The sequence below is a fragment of the Coturnix japonica genome, chromosome 6 (genome assembly GCF_001577835.2).
Source record: "Coturnix japonica isolate 7356 chromosome 6, Coturnix japonica 2.1, whole genome shotgun sequence".
Lineage (NCBI taxonomy): Eukaryota > Metazoa > Chordata > Aves > Galliformes > Phasianidae > Coturnix > Coturnix japonica.
Window position 1 is genome coordinate 3089402 of NC_029521.1, and position 20122 is coordinate 3109523.

The 20122-nt window shown below is 36.5% G+C and overlaps 1 long non-coding RNA gene across 1 annotated transcript in view; it reads right to left on the minus strand.

Moving 5' to 3' along the window:
* LOC107315584 overlaps positions 1-20122 on the minus strand; it is a 64844-nt gene that overhangs the window by 4158 nt on the left and 40564 nt on the right. Inside the window, exon 2 of the long non-coding RNA XR_001555972.2 lies at positions 17896-17959. This is a non-coding gene — a long non-coding RNA (uncharacterized LOC107315584). The remainder of the gene's footprint in view (positions 1-17895; positions 17960-20122) is intronic.

Consider the following 20122-nt stretch of genomic DNA (forward strand, 5'->3'; position numbering starts at 1 on the left):
TTCATGCATTTCTAGAGGACCCCATGATAGAAACTAAACAATGCTAAATGAAGTCAATGTTGTAATGCCACTTTCATCACAAGCTTTGCCCTATAATACCATAGTACCCCAGCAGCATAATCTTGTTACCTGCATATCATATCTGTGGTAGTATTTAAGGTTCACAAGCTTCACAGGAATTGTCTCCAATTGAGAAGTCAACATGCAAAGTCGTATGCATACATACTATGAACATAAAGTAGTGAATGTAGGATATAACAAATGAATAACAAAAGACATAAAGCTGGCTAAGAGTTACCTAGGAACCACAAACTTGCCAAACTACTTCTATTTTATCCTGTAATTTCCTACATAGATTTCTAGGCCTGACTGCAGTGAGAGAAAGACTTCAAAACTGCCATTTTACATGAGAACTGCGTAAAATTTGAGTTCCTGGGAAAACCTCCAGTATTCTTTACAAATGAGTATATTCAAGAACTCCTCAGTTCTTGATATTTTGAGTGGGCTAAAGGTGCGACATCTGAAAGCCTTGTTTCTGCCCTAGGGCAGTGAGGGAAACAAATTTAAGACAAAAATCTTTTTGCTTTAACTACTTTTGTACAGTACACTATCTTATCTTGAGACACTTAATTCTGATAGATTTTAGTCTGTACAATTAATCTAAACAAATGTAAAGAACTCAGTATCAGCTTGCTGCCTGCTTTTAACAGTGAAGCACTATAGTTTTCAATATAAAATGCTTACATTGCTACTTCACTAATATTTTGATTTGAAAATGCCTTCTTTCCACTTTCCGCTGGTTACACTGCAGGGGAATGACATCCAGTAGTTTTTTCAATGTATTTTAATAATTACGTAAAATTAATAAGATGACTATTTATTTTAAATAGATTCTCTGAGATTTACATGGCTGAGGTTTTTATCTCTTGGCATAATTTTCTGCACAGAGGTTGTAATCCTTTACTTTATTATACTGCATCCTAAAATAAGAATCTCAAAAATCCAGCTGAAACCTCAGTACGGTTATATGAATATGAAAGTCATTTTGTAGAACACTGTCCAAGAAAAGTAAAAATCAAAACCTATTTCTGGTTGTGCTACACTGCACTACCTTCATCTCTCAGTCTCCTTTTCATGTCCACAAGATTTACCTGCCATTATGAGCATCATTAATTATCTAATTGTACATTTTTCTTTACAGCAACCAATAACATCAATAAAGACGACTCAGGTCAAATTCAAAGATGGCTGTATTTGGATTGCTACCATTCTAATCCAATGTTCTTCTGAAATAAATACTACTCAAACTTGGCAGAGATAAATCACGTGAACAAAAAAATGGTTAACACAATTTCTAAAGATCCAGTATTTGAATCAGTACATACATCCTTAATCTTACTTTATCAATAAGTAGAACTCAGCTGGGCACATTTGTTCTAAAGGGTTTTATTTTGTTCCATTATACTTTTACAAAGTAAAAAGCACAAGGAATCGTTAACTTCAAGAACTAAGCTAACAAGACCTGACACATCTGGCCTGCATATAATTTGTTACAGTAATAAATGAACTGGTTTGAATCAATCTTGAAGTATTATTAAAAACTAGTGATAATAATACTTCATAGAATGTTATGACTATTTTAGAGATCTATTTATACATGGGCCTTTCTCCATCCCTTTAAAAAATACTTCAAATTGCATCCAACTTCTAGCTTTCCATGCACAAAATTAACTTTCAAAATTACATATTCAATATTAATAAGTTACTTAAGAAGCGAAGCTGGCTAATCTAGTTAACTAATACTGATTTTTAGAACTCTCATTATATTGGGCATGAGGGAAGAATTAAGCACTGAGCGGAAGAGGCAAGCAAACAAAAACCTCTGAATTTCTCAGACCCACAGTGTGACTGTAAGTAATTTGTCAGTGTTCCACTTGGGCCTGACTGCACCGCAATGACAGGGAACACAGTTAAAATGACTCACCTGAATAAATAATGGACAAACACTATGCATGGCATGGTTGTAAGCCTGAGCTAGACTTTCCTTGCCAATTCAGTGGCTTTGCAGATTGTTTAATTTACATGCTGATTTGAGAGCACAGAAAAAATTACAATTAATATTCTCTTAAACTGATCCTATGACTTATTTAGCATCCTTAGAGTATAAAATAAGTGGAAAATTCTCATTAGATTATTCTCACTACTGGATTTTTACATTTCTTTTCCTCATTTGGCAGAAAGATGACTTAAGTAAGCATAAACAATTTTATACGCTAGTTGTTTTCAGAGTAATAGTTTATACATTTGGATAAGCTACTTAATCAGAATATGTCAAGTAATAAATCAAACAAATACTCAGAGAAGAAAAAACAACAGTTTTTCCTAAGCTTCAGTAAGCAAAACTAGCTTCTTCCCATTTCTATTCTAGGACAAATCTTTGCTTTCTTCCTCTATAGCTAACCAAAGGGTCAGAAATGCATTTTGATTTATTCACTGTTCTACTAAACAATATATAGAAATACTTAATGACAAGAGCCTTAAATCTAAGCACACAGGAGTAAACAGCACGTACTTGAATTTTATGAGCTGTTTAGTTGAACAACCTTATCTTCTTCAACACCAGACAGCTCTATCTAATGAACTTCTATGCAGTTTCATACCTTAATTATACAAACTTAACGTTATTTTCTTAGATATCACTGGGAGTTGTAGTATATAACAAGCAATGGATAATTTAAACCCTCTGTATTCAAGTAGCAGCACGCTCTCTACTGCTGTTCAACTTCACTGATGCTCTTCCCCTGACATTCTTTTCTGCTAAAAGTCTTTCAAACAAGCTTACAGCATCGCTAATTTATCATGTCAAGATAGAGCTAACTGTGTAGGGTAAATGACACCACTAAGCCTTTGATATCAGCAAAGATAGCTCAGCAGAATTACTACCAATAGTTAAGTTACAGTCTTCCCCTCATCCAACAAGATTTCTATTGAATTTTAATTTAGGATAATTGCATCTGTTAAAAGCTAACAAGATTTTGACAATGTGTACTAAGAAATATATTTGGTAAACTGATAGAACATATTTAATTTTGAATACATTCATTAGTACAAGACTCCAGTTTCATATTCATTAGCTTCCTTGGATAAAGATAGATACTTGAATTTAAAAACTCAGAATAGATTTAAAGGTGTAGTCTGAACTTAAATTCAAGTGCCATGCTTAACTCCTTGCTTGTATTAGCTCTTTATGTCACTCATTACATAAATAAGGTTACTTAAGTAGGAATCCCTTACTGAAGAAAGAGAAAAAAAGGTTTCCTTCAAATGTAGCATGTGTATTTCATCGTGTTCTGTTTAAAACTTCTTTCACATTAAAAATATCATTATCTCTAGCAGTTATTTCAGTAGTAGCATAACTTATTATATAACATACGTGCTTCACAGTTGGTACACTTTGGCACAGAAATAATACCTTATAAAAAAGACAGCAATATAAAGTTTACTCCCATTTTCCAACAGCTCAAAACACGTTGGTTTTTTTTTTGTTTGTTTGTTTGTTTTTACTATAGCTAAAATACTAATAATCATAAACACCACAGTTATTTAGTGCTTAGAGCTATTCTCACTGTGATTTCTCTCCTTTCCTCCCATGCTAGAAAGGCAAATATTTATACCCTCTCACTCACAGGTCACAATAGTTACCTGTATATTACTCAGCGCTAAGCAGCGTGGCTTAAGGAACCATTCATCCTGGCCAGGTACAGGGTTGAAACCTACTTCAATTCCACAAGACCCTACCTGACACGAGGCAAAGACAGAGTTCCGGTGTTGGCAGTTGTCAGATAAAAGCCAGCTCCTTGCAGCAATCCTGTTTGCAAGTACCTTGGGGAAACTTTGGATGCAAACCTCAACAGAAATTAGAGTAGGAAGCTCAGGAAAAGGTCTGCTGGATTACTTTATAGACATTTCACAAAGATTTCTAGCTAATTTTTCAGCTTTCTCTCTTCTATAGAAAACATTTAATCTCCTAATCAACACCCATTCAACCAGCCTCCTGTACTAGAATGAAGTTGCAAACCCATTTCTCCTTTTGCTATCTGGAAGGTTGAATATATAAATGACTGAGGCTACCATAGGGGCTCAAGAGCCCTCAGAGGGCTTCTATGTAGTGGTGACCATTGCCTTCCTCCAATTGGCCATGCCCAGCTGTGGTGGTAACAGCCAAACACTGCTGTGTCCGAGTCCCAGTGGCCCTGCTTTGTGCCTTCCAAAGTTGATTAAACATATTATTTATGAGTCTTTGTGCATATTTCTATATTTCATGTAGTTTAGCATTACATCTGAACATCAAACCTGTAAAGGCAGTCATGATTTTTTTTATTGCCACAGAGCCATCACCACAGAGATGGCTGCCAGTCAATAAGAGGCACAGACAACGATGAGGCCTGTTGAAATGCTTGGGAATAAGGTGAGAAAAATTGTAGAGGTAGGAAGTGAGCATAAGGAAGCCCCCCCTTCCTTGTTCAGCCTTCTGAGGCATCTGGCTGCCTCAAGCGCTGGAATACAAGCCAGTGTTCAGACAGCACAGAAAAGCAGCAATGCTCTATAGTGCACTGTGTTGTCCAGTGTTTTTTCAAGCACATGCTCTGAAAGTTGTAACAACAACCTACATCAAGAGTGCTCCACTGTCTTCACAGGTAGAAGTAATGATAGCCGGAGATTATGTAGAGATTCCCATTCTCCATTTTCTAGTATTAGTAAGCAACAGAAAATCTAAGAGATAATAACACGTCAGTTTTTGTTTTCCCTCCTCCTTACATTCTTCAGTAATTTTACAAGCTATTTATCTATGCTTTAGCATGTGAGATTAATTCAATTATCTGCATCCAGTAATTAATCGAATTACTTGAAAAGTTGACATTTGATCTAACATCTTTTGTTCTTTTGCAACCAAGTAACACTTGATAACAGTTTGGCATTGCTTGTAAATCCTTGAGGAGCAAAGAAATTAACATCTTAGCACCCAACTCTGTAATAATGTGCTTGATTTCATAGAAAAAAATAGACAATAAATTAATTTCCATACTTATATAATACTTCTCTAATGCTTTAGCTGAATAAACTCATTGAAGGGTGAAAGCTGAATTTTTTTAAGCATATCTGGTTCTTTGAATGTGCGATGGCATGGAAAAATGATAAATCTGAATCTATGCGATAATTAATATTTCAATGCAAAGTGAATATGCACACTAGGATTAATTAATTGCTGCCTATTTTTTATCTCAATAGTGAATAAAATACTCACCTAGTATTCTAGGGTATGTTACATACATAATTAATTTAGCACTGATCATTTGTAGCCTGCTATTTGTTGCACCTCTCACTGTTTTTAGACAATTTCACAAGAAAGTGAGAGAAATGTCACAAACAGCTGGGAAAGGCCATCTCATCTGTTAGCTCTGCCCAACAAGCACTCTAATAACTCCACGGTCACCACTATTAAGTGGCAAAACCAGGGGAAAATTTATGGCCTTATAGCATTATCTATGTCTCTCCTTCTTGAGGAAAACATTAGTATATTATTTTCCTCTTCCCTATGAATCCTTCTTTAATCTACATTCCTATGTTTGTTTTTGTATTTTTGGTTATGTTACATAGCTCTTTAAGATATATCAGGCAAAAGCCTCTGCTGTCAAATAAGAGATGAATTGTCATTTGTTATTTTTACCTTAAGGGGATTCAGTTTCCTAAAATAATGTTCAGCTCTTGAGGGTAACAGCAGAATATTTACTTTTCTCACTGTTGAAGCACTGAGCGCACAACAACAGATCATCAATGCATTCTATCTGGACTTCTCAAGGTTTCTAAAATAGTGAGACTAATAGTTTCAACTCTCTGATTTTCTCATTTGAACTGTTCAATGAAAGTTTTTTTTTTTTCTTTTCTTCTTACTTTTATTTAAAGCACCAGAAATATTTATACATTTGGATCCTGATCTGTGCTTTGCCATAGAAAAAAAAAAAAAAAAAAAAAAGAAAAACCAAAGGTTTTATTTATAATTAAAACACATTAAAAGGGTTAATTAAGTTCCCAGCCACTGTGGGTATGTTGAGGATGAGTGAAATTAAGAGCTTGTCTGTTGAAAAATAAAGTCCCAATTCTTGGAAAAATATAACAGTCCTGACCCTGTAAATAACAGCTTCTGCTGCAGCATCCACAGTACACCTTATTTATCATAGAGGATACTCTGAGCTTTGTTCTGAACTGAATTAAAAAGAGCAAAAGTTACATATTACGTGCGTTTGAGAAGTTTTTCTTTGGGAGATTAAATAACTAAAAAGTATTTTTCCGATTACATGCTAAAAACCAGTCTTAGGTTGCTTTCAATGTAATGGAAAGAAAAGTACTCCAGAAGGACTTCACAATTAAATCAACCTAAAAAGTTGACCAAAAAGCCATAGAAAGAACACTGCCTGGGAATAAGGTCACTGCAATACAATCTTAGATGCTTATTGAGTAACCTTGTTCATACACTACAGAAAGTTCTAGGAAACTAATTCCCTGAACGCAAACTTCAAGGTGAAGAAATATCAAAAACTAGGAAAAAAATAAATAATATTAATGCTTTATGAAGGAGACTGTGGAAATTTAATGACTAATTATAATTTAATCCCTGGTAGCAAGGTCTGGCTTTTTGATTCTAAGCATTTACAGCAGCAAGCTCACTTCTGTAGTCAATTCCATACCATAACCAATGTATGCAGTTTTCAGAGGTATTTCAAATTAGTCGTGACCTAATTTCAAGTGCTCTAAAAAAATATTAAACCAATAGGTCACATATTTCTGTAATTACCTTTTAAGTATCTCAACATGGCTGCCCAATGTTTTAATATTCAGCCTTTAATATTTACACCCATTATGTTAACTATATGTCTACAATATAGCCAGAATTAATGAAAACTTAACATGCTTAAAATGCTAGCATGCCAACATGACCAAAATTAGAATTAAATAGAAAACAAATGATCCCATTTATTTGAAGGGAAAGTTGCAATTGACCTATGCAAGAGCAGCTGCAAGAAAAATGGGTTTGTTGTATCACTAGAGATGGAAGTGTCCAAACTACAAGCAAGTTTAACCTCCCCACTTAGGAAGAATGGAATGTCATGCACAGCAATGTATTCTTTACTGATATACCTACTTTGCTTTTCCATAAAGCCTTCTCTTAAAATAAAAATGAAGAAGTTTAAATGGGTCATTAAGAATTTAAAAGCTGTACGCTCATGGATACTGTTCTAAACACTTTTTAAATCACCATAGTCTATACCCTGCTCATCGAGGAAAGGATTTCAACATTGGATACTTATACAGCAACACAGAGGTAAATGCATTGTAAATATCCATTCTGCAGTGTCAATTAAAAAGAACGCAAATCAAAATATCAACCTAAGAAGAAATCTGTGTTACAAAACTTGTTTTAAAAGTGTAAATGTTATTACTTACAACACATTGAACACTTAATCAGGTTCCTTTTACATCTAACCTACCTTCAAAAACACACAGTTGTCATTAATTTCTTGTACACGAGAGGACGTAAAATTGGTAAAATTTATAATAGAAATCTCTTCCAGGCAGAAAAGTCCCTAAATGTAATGAACGTGTATTTAGCGCAAGTTCGTATGAGGATCAATAAAAACACAAACGCAGAATCAGGCATTCTCAATTCAAAAGTAACTTGTGAATGTGATAATTTCATTTCTGTAATCTTAATACAGCAATTACAGCAATTGTGCCCCAGTGGCGCAAGTGGTAGGAATGCCGCGTTGCAACACCGGAGGCCCTGGGTTCTAATCCCCCCTGTGGCGCAAGTGGTAGAAGTGCCGCTCTGCTACACAGAGGCTCGAATCCCGTGGGGTTGGACTCGATGATCTCTAAGGTCCCTTCCAACCCGCACGATACTATGATACTATGATACTATGATTTCCTAGCATTAAAAATGTTTGGCAGAAGCAGTTTTAGTATGAAAACTCTTTTTTTTTTTTTTTTTGAGATAGCAGCTCAGAAGAATTAGATTGCATATGTAAGTGTACAGATGCATGGGTCTGGTATTCTCTACCATGCATTGTGTACATGTCTACGATAAGACTATTAGAAATAAGCTTCATGAAAAAAAAAAAAAAATCCTGCAGTGCTGCTTGGTTTTCTATCATGCTTTTTAGGTTTCTTTCTTCCAGCTTACATCAGAAAGATTTATATTGTGCAACGATTCTCGGTTTGCTTATAATATGAGAAAATATTTTCTGCCTTCGTTCTTCACAGTTAAACACCAGCTGAATTTTTCAGCTCCCCTCCCAATACTTATAAAACGCTTCCAGAGCAAAGAACTCAAATGTAAGCATTGGTTTGCACAAGGCTTAGAACCTTTTATCAACAAGTATCGCCGAACTTCACAAGAAAGATAAGCATTACTTGCTCCACAAAGGAACAGCAATGAAGTAAGTCAAATGACTTGATCCACTCCATACACAGCTAATACTGACACAGTTAAGGACAACGTTAAGAATTCTGACTATCAGTCACATTGTCTCTACACTGAAACACACTACAGCTGTACCATTTTGACAAATGGTGAGCACGATGCAGCTATCAACATGTCCTGTAGTTCTGATAAGATTTTTGTAAATAATAACTCTGTCCACCACTTTTGTTTCCTACTAATTCAGCCTACATTCAAACTAGATCACTAGAATGTCATTTGCTCTTTTTCTGAAGGGTGATAAATCCATAGCTCTCACAAAATCTAAGTCACGTGATTATACAGCCTAGAACATGCAGAAAACTTGCTAAAGCAAACAATAATGTATTTTGCGTACTACTGGAAGAAGATCCTAATGACTGACAAAATAGTGTCAAAATAGACTTTCTTGTTTCACAAGAAAAAGAAAGCACTAGCAAAACCAATTCCAGTTCAGTATTCTTATAGCTATAAGCCTGTTTCAGACTTCATTGATTACCTATTGATATAAAACACATACTAGATGGAGTGAAGTATTTTGAATAGATACAGTCCATCGACGTACAGTTGAGGTACGCTTTTGATTCTACAAGGGAAAGTATGAATCAATAAATCACCCAATTAAGTAACTTCAAAATTCTTTCAATGACTTTGAAAATATATTTTTTTAAAAATGGAAATGTATACAGAAGATTCATTGAAAAATTATGTTTTTGTTTGTGGGCTAAAGGGAAGAGAAAAGTTTCAGCATAGAACGAGGGTCTTTGATCATTTGAGAAAGATAAAAATCAACAATGACAATATACTAATAAATAATGTTTGGTATTTCTACCCTCCAATTTTAAAACTCCTCCTAAGTGTAAATAATGCACCACTTAGTACAGGAGTCTCCAAAAAAAGTGAGTAATGTATTTTAACTTTGGCCCTGTATACACCATTAATTCCACAGCAAATTTACCCATACGGTTCCTAATACAACCAAGGAAGCAACACACAGAAGGAAAGCTTCAATGTGTAATAATAACCCACTATCAGAGTTCATAAGTTCACAATCAGGGGTGCGGTCTAATAGGAGACCTGTAGCTCCTGGTACTCCCCAGTGGCCAGTACTCAGTCTGATTCTGTTTAACAACTTCAACAGCACCCTGGATGAAGGGATAGAGTGCACCCTCAGCAGGTCTGCTGATGATACAAACCTGAGAGGAATGGATGACACACAAGAAGGTATGTTGTCATTCAACATCACCATGATATCTAGGGACTTGAAAAAATGAATACCCAGTGAAAGCAACACTTACGAAATTAATGAAACTGGGTTGTTTCCTCCAAAGACTTGACTTTAAAAAAAAAAAAGTGTCTTTTTCAAACTGACATGATTTTATATCCATCCTATTAAATACCCTGTAACTTTAACCAATTCATATACAAAGGTGTTTTTCAGTCAGTACACAGCAGTGTACCATTATGATTCGTCAAACCAAAATTCTGTTACAATGCCAAGCGTATTATTACATTTTCTATCACATTTTACATAGTAAGCAAGATATTAAGGGACATCTGTTATAAATGTGACGATCCATCTTGGCTGGGTATCTTAGCACTATAAAATTTACTTTATCTACTAAATAGCACAACTGGTTGCACTAGACTATAAATTCAAACATGGTAAGCTCAGCATAAAACAGAAATATTTAAGTGTTTTCTAGAAATGGTTTCCATGGATTTTTAGCAATGGCATAAATTGAAAGTCTCAGTAATTTTTTCAGGTCCTGAAGAACAGTTATATTGGCATCTCATGGATCATATTGTTCATTTTGATGATGTAAAATGCTGGCATTAACTCTCATGTAAATGGCCTCCATAAATTTGAATTGTGGGATAGAGGCCCACTTATATAGATTGGTAAATTAATTCTCCTCTAATGCTACAAATGCTGTCCTATTTATCATGGCTAAATAAATCTGATATTTTAATCGTTAAGAATTCAACACTAGAAACAGCTGGACTTTTAAAATTTAAACCAGCACGTAAATTTACCACCACAGGTCTATAAAACAAGGTCCTAACTCTATCAAGGACTTTAGAAGCCATCAAGCAGTTCTTTATTAGGGAAACAATATTTATGGAAGCTTCAAGAGTCCAAATTAGCCATAGTTAAAGAATTTCATCCACTTCTTTTCTTTCTTTTTTTTAATGCTTTCCCCAAGCTTAATTCAGATTTTTTTCAAAATAATAAAATATTTCTGCTGTCTTTTCAAGGAATCCAATAATAGTAAACCTTTAATGATTAAAAATAGATCATCTGCTAGGCATAAGGTGTGTTCAGATCATTATATTCATTAACTGCATCTACTATCAAGGAATGGGCAAACAGCACCAGGCTACAGGTTTTTACCTATGCTTTCAAGTTATGACTCTTTTGCTCTGCCTGATACGTGAAGCTCAAATCATATTGTAAAGCATAATTAATTATAAAGAAGTGAGTTGAAGTGGTTAAGGAAAAAAAACCAAAACAAAACACCTTTCCTTAAAGAAGCAAACTGAACCCAAGATAATTTCTCAATTAATAGAAAGATACCGAAGTACTCATCAATAAAATATAAAATAAACGAACCAAAAATTCTCCTTGTGTGCATGCATGCTTTTTCTATTTAAAATTTATGCACAGTAAGAGAATATCTTAACTATGCGCTTCAGATCTTCAAAAGATGATTCAAGATAGTAACAGTGTAAAGTTCTTGGGATGGCAACTAAAGGAACGGGTTTTTAAGAGGTAGTTTCAATATTAAACATTTTTAAAGTTAATGTATTCTTTATCACCTGTGACCATGGTGATTTTCACTTGTTAACACATGCAAAAACTCTGTGAATTAAGATTTTTGCTTTTTTATTGTATTTATTAATCTTTCATTTTTCCAGTGTTGCTATTTTGTTGGTGCTCTTTTTTTCCCCACGAAGAATTTCACAGAACACCCTTATCAGATTGTTGAGTCAGAACTGTTCAGTCAGACACACTTTTCATTGAGGCAATTTTCTAGATTTTCTGTGATACTGCATTTGATCTTTGTCTGCCCTCATCCTCAGAGCGTAAAGTGTTTCCAGTAATTCAGTAACATATGTGACTTGCATCTAGCATCTGCTGTTTTGTTTAGTGCTATCACCCACTTCTTTTTATATTTATTTATTTTAATGCTCATGAAAGTTTTAATTAAAATGACTTCAGTGAGAACAACAGCCTCTATTAAGGGTTCAAGCCTCCAGTCCATGGGAGCCAGACATTATCTGCCAATATTTCTTAGGAAACAACATTTTGAAATACAGTACATAAATGGTTTCAGTGAAACTGTGAGACACTAAACACTATAACATTACTCTGTAGCTTCAATTGCACCTAATGTTTTCTAACGCAGAGGATGAAATGTCCAAATGCCTTAAAGCAGAATGAAATAATACTTGAACTCTTCTCATGAGTATCTACCTGACTTCTCATCTACCACAATCCCTAAGTACTCCTTGTTCTGCTGTATGGGTTCTGCTGTTGCCTCAAGAAAAGGAGAAATAATCTGGTCAGCAGCAGGAAACAGGAAGGATTCTCAAGCAAGGAAGAAGTCAAGGTCAATGAAAGAGAGTAAGACAGTGATTCCAACGAGATGTGAGAAACAGGCAGAGTTTGGGTTAAGAGCACTCAGTGGCCAGCACCATACGTGGCTGAAGAGTGCCATGTAGTGGAACAGCCTCCTATGGGATTGCTGCTGACACTCTTGTCACAGCTTCGTGCCCCACCTGCACTGCACCATCAAGTTGGTCTGTGTCTATCTACAAAGGAAGGAGTGTCCATGAAGATAATATTCCCAACCCCTTGTTCACGCTTCTGACGCATCCCTACAGGCACACTATCCACATGGAGCTGGGCAACACAGAGGAGATGTTAGCCATAAAGTCCTGCCTACACATAGAGCAGGAGTGCACTTGTGCTAGGGAATGGCTGCTAGGGGACACGCTGTGCTTCTTCCACCATGCTCAAGACAAGTTGAGAAGGATACTGGAACTTGCCTCTTACATGCCTTCTGCAAGGGCTTCTACCTGCTTAAGATAAAAACAAAACAAAACAAAACAAACAAACAAAAAATACCTGCTAGCCTGCTCAACACCTTCCAGCACCTTGTGCCAAAGCCAGCCAGGTGCTGCTCAAGTTCAAGGAGCTGTGAGACCATCTCTCAAGAAGTCTGACCTTAGAAGAAGTTTCCAGTGACACAGGAAGAGATCTTCACATTTAGAACTGCACTGATGGGACTCACAGCTGGTAGCAGAGGATGATCTGCTACCAGAAGGAAGAAGAGGGCAGGCAGGATGCAGAGACAGAGAGGAAGCACCCTGTGCTGCAGCATGATGCAAAGAGAAGCAATGTTCTCTGCTGGACCATCTCCCCACAGTAGCAGCAAGTGATGACAGCAGTCCTGTAGCCATTGATTTTCACCATGCCTTCCCAACACAGGAACTGGTATGGCCTGGGTGGCCATGGTGCACAGAATGTGACATTATCACTCTCAGCTGTAGCAGCAAGCAAGAGGCCCCGCTGATGGTGTGCTCACCAAGTGCAAGCTGGAAAACCTGCCCATCCCAGAGCTCCCTCTGTGCTGGTGCCCTAGGACTAAGCACACTGGACAGACAGCAGACACTGCTCAACAGGCAGTGGATATTCCTCCCTCACATTTTCCCCACTGCTAAGCCACATTCTGGGGAACCGGATGATGCAAGTGAAAATAGTGTTGGATGGAGGCTTACAACAGAGAGTTGTTAACATCCAAGCAGTGACCACTCAAAATCATTAAGAGATTTCATTATCTCTGGGAGCTCCACTCGACACACTTATGTCAGTAAACTGATTGTGTGAACAAATGGCCCACACACAAGTACCTGAGCAACCAAATCAAGCTGTAGATGGTCCCTGCTCATGACAGGGTAGTCGGAGTGGATGACCTTTAAGAGTCTCATCCAGCTCAAGCAATTCTATGATTCAGAGTGTTTGGAAATAATAGAAATTCAAGTCCATGAGACTTGGAAAATGACTGTCAACAACCACATGTTAAAACCACTACAGCAATAACTCCACTGATAAAGAACAGAATTAAAGACAATATACTATTTGCCATACAAATATTACCAAAATGTATGCATGCATATATAAAAACACATATTTGGGAAGAAAAGGAAAGGAGAAAGAAGCTAAGAAAATGAAGAGAGGAAGAAAAATAGGAACAGTGACTCCAATGGAAGAAAAGGAATAAGGATCATAAAAGTGTAATGAAATGTTTTTAGTTAATCATCACAATTTAAATAAATATGTATGGTGTGTATACCATAATTAAGTATTACCAATGAGAATTTAATAAGCATTTTTGAGTTTATCTCTAAGAAACTCTCTTCACGTATATTCAATGTCTTGTAGTCATCTATTTTCTGTCAACAGACAAATTAAAGTGTATATTGCTATCTGAAAACAAATCCATTCCTCCTGAACAACAACGCATGTATAGAACGAATAGCACACATTCCATTTTTAGCATAGCCAGCAGATCTTCTATGTAATACAAGGAGATACACATTATAGAGGGGGGGAAATAAAAGAACAACAAAAAGAAAAAAATTACTTTAGACATAATTAAATGTAACTGAGCTACTACAGATTAGGGTTATAATAAAAATCTAAACCTGAAGTCTTCTAGCTGCTTTCAGCCATAAACAGAAGTTGATATCAAATCTGTGTCCATGTGAAGTTGAGTAAGCAATGCCAAATGGAGCCTGACATCCAGCTGCTTGATTCTCAGCAAAATTTGAGCAGGCAAAACAGAGTGGGCGTACATTAAGTGTAAGGACTAATTTTAGGAGATCACTGTTTTAGATCACTGCCATTCCAGATTCCTAAGGCTTCCTTCCGCTGGAGCTCTGCTCTTCCTGTACTCTTCCACCACCAACATGCTTTATTAATTTGGCTGTACATAGTATTGCGTCACTTCAGAAGGGGGAATCTCACTCTTTACTGAAGTATATATGTCATAATAATGCAAACACACACACACAAACTCAATTCCTATATAAGCATTGTGAAGCTACTGCTTAACTCAGCACTTACTGCACAAGCATTTGTGCAGATTACAGATTAACAAATTGTCTATTCATAATCAACACCTTCCATTTACCAATTCTTACTTGCATTGGAAAGTTAGGAATAAAAGCCCATGCTCTCAGTTGTGATTTTAATTGTAAAACCAAGAAGCGATAATGTCAGAGTAACTGCCAGCCTCCTCAGGCTGATAGCATCTATGTAACTGCAACCCTAAGCAGCCTGCCTCAGAACAAATGAAGTATATGCTAGTGACAAACAACTGGTATATGTGAGATAAACACAAAAGCATAAATCACATTTTGCGTAGCCTATTTTTATTTAATTTACATCAATCTTCTTGTTATTATTCACTGGATAACAAAATACCCTAAGAAAAACTTGTTTCTTCTTTACCTAATATTAGATGCAGCAGGAAATTATAAAGAAACATTCTTTAAAAAAACCTATAATAGTTTCACATAAACAGAGTGAAAATTGTAAGTGAATAAATTTCAAGAAATCCATTTAACCAGTATAATCTAAGTGCATCACCTACTGAGATGAAAGACAAACTCCATTTTAACTCCTGATACCTCTTAGGCTTGTTTTATGACCACAGCTACTCCTGTGATATGTACAAATAAACTACCTTCATAACTTAACCACGGGGTTCAATAGATTCATTGGTTTTAGTGAGTGCTCTTGGTGAAAGTATCTGGCCTAATCATGCAAAACTGAAACCACACATCAATTTTTCCATTGCATTTTATGGCAGTTAAACAGAAATGGAATAAATGCTACTTCCCACCCCTCCTAACAGACTACATTCAAGTTTCCATGGAAACCGTGGACACCTGTGCAGAGAAAAGTAGAAAAGGGTGAAAATGTTCTCCCCGTTTTTTACCATTTCCCCTTTTCTCTCTTTGATCCACACAGAAACGTTTTATGTATAATTCATTTTCTGCTGTCCCTTATTTCTCCCTTCACTCTGCATGCACATCCACGCCTCAGGAAATTTCCCTTGTATCATCCCCTATTGGCTACCCAGATGATTTTGAAGTGTAATGAGTGAAATTTAAATAGTTTCAGATGCCTAGTTCTTATTATTACAATTACAGGTCCATATTTCAAGCCAGGAGATCATGAAAGAACCCAGCCAGAAACTCTAAGTACTCAGGATGGCCAACTATAACTTAGAAGATCTTTGGAGATCTTCCTCAATTACTGATACAAAGCTCTGAGACACATACCACGGGATATTAGAGGTGGTACCAGACAAAACCCAGAAAGGGTTTAAATGGCATGCACCAAAGAAATCCCTAGTAAGCCTTAGAAGAATTTGATTTGTTCTTCCTGAGATGAAAAAGGAAGACTAATAACTGTATTGACTAAATATAAAAAGTTGCACACTTAATGCAGGTTTAGCTGTAGACTCAAGATAACTGAGGAGGCAGAGACCAGAAAATAAATCAATTACAATTCTCATTTTATCATTATTACATACTTCTCGATTTTGAGAACACCCACTTACTGTAAAACAAATAGTACAACTTGCCACGAGAGGTTTAAAATATTCATAGCACATAAACTGTTCAAAAGCACCCACCATTAACCAGACTATTCTGAGACTTGCATTATTTTTTTGTGGGAATGATCCTCACCACCTTATCTCTTTGGAAGACTGTATCACATCCTGCAAAAAGGACCCATCAAAGTAGCTGATGTGCTGGGCCAATTGTTTTCCATAGCTAGAAGTTGCCTGGTATCATTTGTGTGTTCCTAATAGTTTTCTGACACACAGTGACTTTACTTCAATCAGGTTTCACCAAACTTTCAGAAGCTGAAGTTTTTTCTTACAATAACATTTCTGCATTTTTACAAGTTTATGCCCCACTCCCTCAAGCTATTTTCCTAGGCCAGCCCACAATTACATAAGATTACTGTTAGCACTGTTAGACCTTCTCCATAACATGGAATAGTTGAAAAATAGCATCCTTCTGCATAGTTGCATAGTTTCATAGTTTCGTGCAGGTTGGAAGGGACCTTAGAGATCATCGAGTCCAGCCCCCGGGATTCGAGCCTCTGTGTAGCAGAGCGGCACTTCTACCACTTGCGCCACAGGGGGGATTCGAACTCCAGGCCCCAGTGTTGCAAGGCGGCATCTTTAACCACTGCGCCACCGGGGCACACATACATGTCACAATACTATTTGTTGCACCCCATTTTCACTCCAAGAATTTGTCTGAAGAACTTAAATAAACAGCTCTAGTATAGAAAAAGCACCTGAATGTCTTCCTGAATGCTGTAATGCTATAACGGGATGGAAAGTAACACTATAACAGCAGGCTAGCAAAGTCTCCGGCCACAGCAACTGAAAATGAGCCCAGATGCAAAAACAAAGGAAAAGAACTGCTTACCTTAGAAAGGCCTCAAATAGACAGTGATATACAGCAAGAAGCCCTCACCTCTACTGCCACCCCTTAAGTGAGGTCTGGGAAGGGGCTGAACCTAGCTCCATCCCTTCTGGTCACTCAACTGCATTGCGTGCACCTGAGCTCTCCTAAGTTGGCCCTGCCTTCCCACCAGGTGATCCATCACTGCTTCAGGCTATGACTTAACATTTCCACTGTAAATGTGCTGTTCCAGATTACTTAGTTGCTTCACAAATAGTATCTAATCACTCAATCTTAAATAAGAGAGCACAGGCGCTAAATTTCTGAGCATATTTTGATATTATTGTAATTCTAAACTCTCCTCATCAGTGCAACTGATTTTCTCACTCACTGTTACTGGTATGTAAAAAATAGAAATACAGAAGTATTCAAACAACCTGTTTCCATGTATCGGCCTTAAAAAAGAAAATCTTACTGATGTCATTGCTTCTTAGCATTGAATACACTGTAAATAGTATTAAAATAAACAAGACAGTAGGAAATGGAAAGAAAATTAAAAGAAGTCCTTACAGTTGAAGTATTTTTTAAGAATGCACGGTATGGTAACAAAAATACCTTGACTCTTTACAGGGTAGCATTTTCACATGAAGTGTTACCTGGAGTAACCCATGGAGAAAATCTGAATAGAAACTACAGAAATGGGGACAGTGGGGAGGGCACAGACTGATTTTCAGAGACAGAAAGCACACATCACTAAATATTTCATGAATGCCTTCATGATTCCTAATGTCTGTTGGAGGATGTTTGAACTCCATATCTCTTACTGAAGCACTTAAAACGCAGGATGAAGCGATAATAGTAGTAGATGGATTCTGCCTTACCTGTGCCTTTCATCTACTGCCTCACTCGTTTCAGTATCACATGTAGTAATAGTGCTTTCTCTGCCTGAAATGAGAAATACAAGTGACCAAAGATGTAAACATTCCCCTCAGCCATGTGGAACTTAAGGTCAGCCTATTTCCTTTCTTCGTATCTACATTCTGTCATCCTCATATGCTGCAGTCTCACTATATCCACCTCTCCAATTATAGCATCTGAAAAGAAACATTGCTCTCCTCAACTGGTTACATACATCCCATTGTTTTGGGAATGTAACGTTGCTCTTTCTGTCACAGACACTTTTACAGACAGGGTTAAAAACTGGGCATGCTTACGCTGTTTGAAAGAACACATTAAAAAACAACTGGGAATATCACACGTCTTTATATGGGATTTAATTCCTGAGAAGAGACAAGCACGCTCGCCCAGAAAAGCAAAGAATGCTTGTGAATAAACTTTGTTGGTTTCCTAAAGGAGTTGCCATGGGGCATCAAAGCAGAACACGTTCTGGAGGAGGGAGGCCTACGAGTGACCTTAGGGATGATCTCCAACAGCACCAGATCCTTCTAGATTAATAAATTATTTTCTGTTTTTTAAAATGTGTATTTAAATCCATTGGTTTCTTGCATATATTCTCAGTTCCTTGATTTTTGATCACTTTGGAAACATTTATGTACCATTTATGGACCAGCTAATGGTGCCTCAGCTTCGCTTGTTTTCTTTACGGATAGTGCAAACATTAGCATTCAAAGAGCTGCTAAAAGCTTAATAAATCCCAACAAAGAAAATTCTTCATAACTAAAAAGAGGGAATTAAATTGCTCATCCTTTCTACCTCAAGAGTCCTCTGCCAGATAAAGAACACTGACCATGGGTAGATTATAAATATTGATAGTCTTATGATTATTACATAATAGAAACATTTTGAGTATCTAAGCTCAGGATTTCTTGTAAAAAGATGCAAATTTGCTGAGGTCCTGGAGGAACTTACCTCAGAGCTCAGGTGCCAAGAAAATTCTACATCTTGCACATTTTATTTCTATCTTACAGTTAGGAGTCTCAGCACACAGAAAGGTATTTTTAATGCATTTTTTGCAAGTAGATCACTCATTGAAATAGATTGCTTCAATACTTCTTTCTGTTCATAAGGTGCAAGTATGTGCTGTCTGGAAGGTTCTCGAAGCACAGCAATACAGTGATAAATTTTGAATGAACATTAGCAATTTATCCTTTACTCTTACACTTAGCTGAATTCCTTTAAAACTGTCAAATGGGAATGAACAGCAATAGCTAAATTAAAGATCACTACCAGGTACAGATAAAAATGAAAGTTGCAGAAGTATTTTTTTAATTACTCAAGACATTCAGCTATAGGAAACACTTGTCTCTCCATCTGATTGCATACGGTACAATGGCAACATATATAAGCCTCTCCATTAGGGAATTAACATGACCAAGCTCCTGCAGGCCAGCACAAGTTGTTACTTCATATTGCCTTTTCCTTTGGACACAACTGCTTCTAGCTTTCTCTGGAAGACACAACACAGTGCAAAACTGCAGGAAGTTAACACTTGTCATCACAGTGTGTTTTAAAGCATTTAATTTAAAACGGCAGAAACGTGCAAAAAATGAGAAGAATCACTTTTCTGTATCACCATGTCAGCACAGATATAACTAACTCTGTCCAGTGAAATATGCACCCCTTTAAAAGAGAAATACATTTCTCTCCTGTTCTGCTGTTACCAAGGAATAGAAAGCTGCGGTCCACTTCATATAGCCTTATAAGTAATTCATTAAGACTATACGACCCTGTTCTCTGAGGCTGTATAATCACCATGACATTTCATATAACACACAAAATATTGATAAAGCACACATTGAGCAGCTACTTAAAAGAATAGGTCTCTGGATCAGTGAGCTGATATAAGGTAATATAAAAAGCAAAACAGTTACTGAGACTAAGCTCTGGGTGAGCTGCACTGCTAGATTTTCCTTTTTTCCATCAGTTCAGCAATATAGAAAGCAATTTAAAAGAATAAATATGTATCTACGACTTGTCTATCATGTTACAAAGCGATTCATTAATTTTGACTACATAAAGTAACTGATATAAAGTAATTAATTGTAGAGGATATATTATTGCTTGTGCAGAAAGACACTCTACCACTATGATGTCAACACAGTTTGTGTGCAGATACTAGAAAATGTGCAAGAAACATAAAGACAGGAT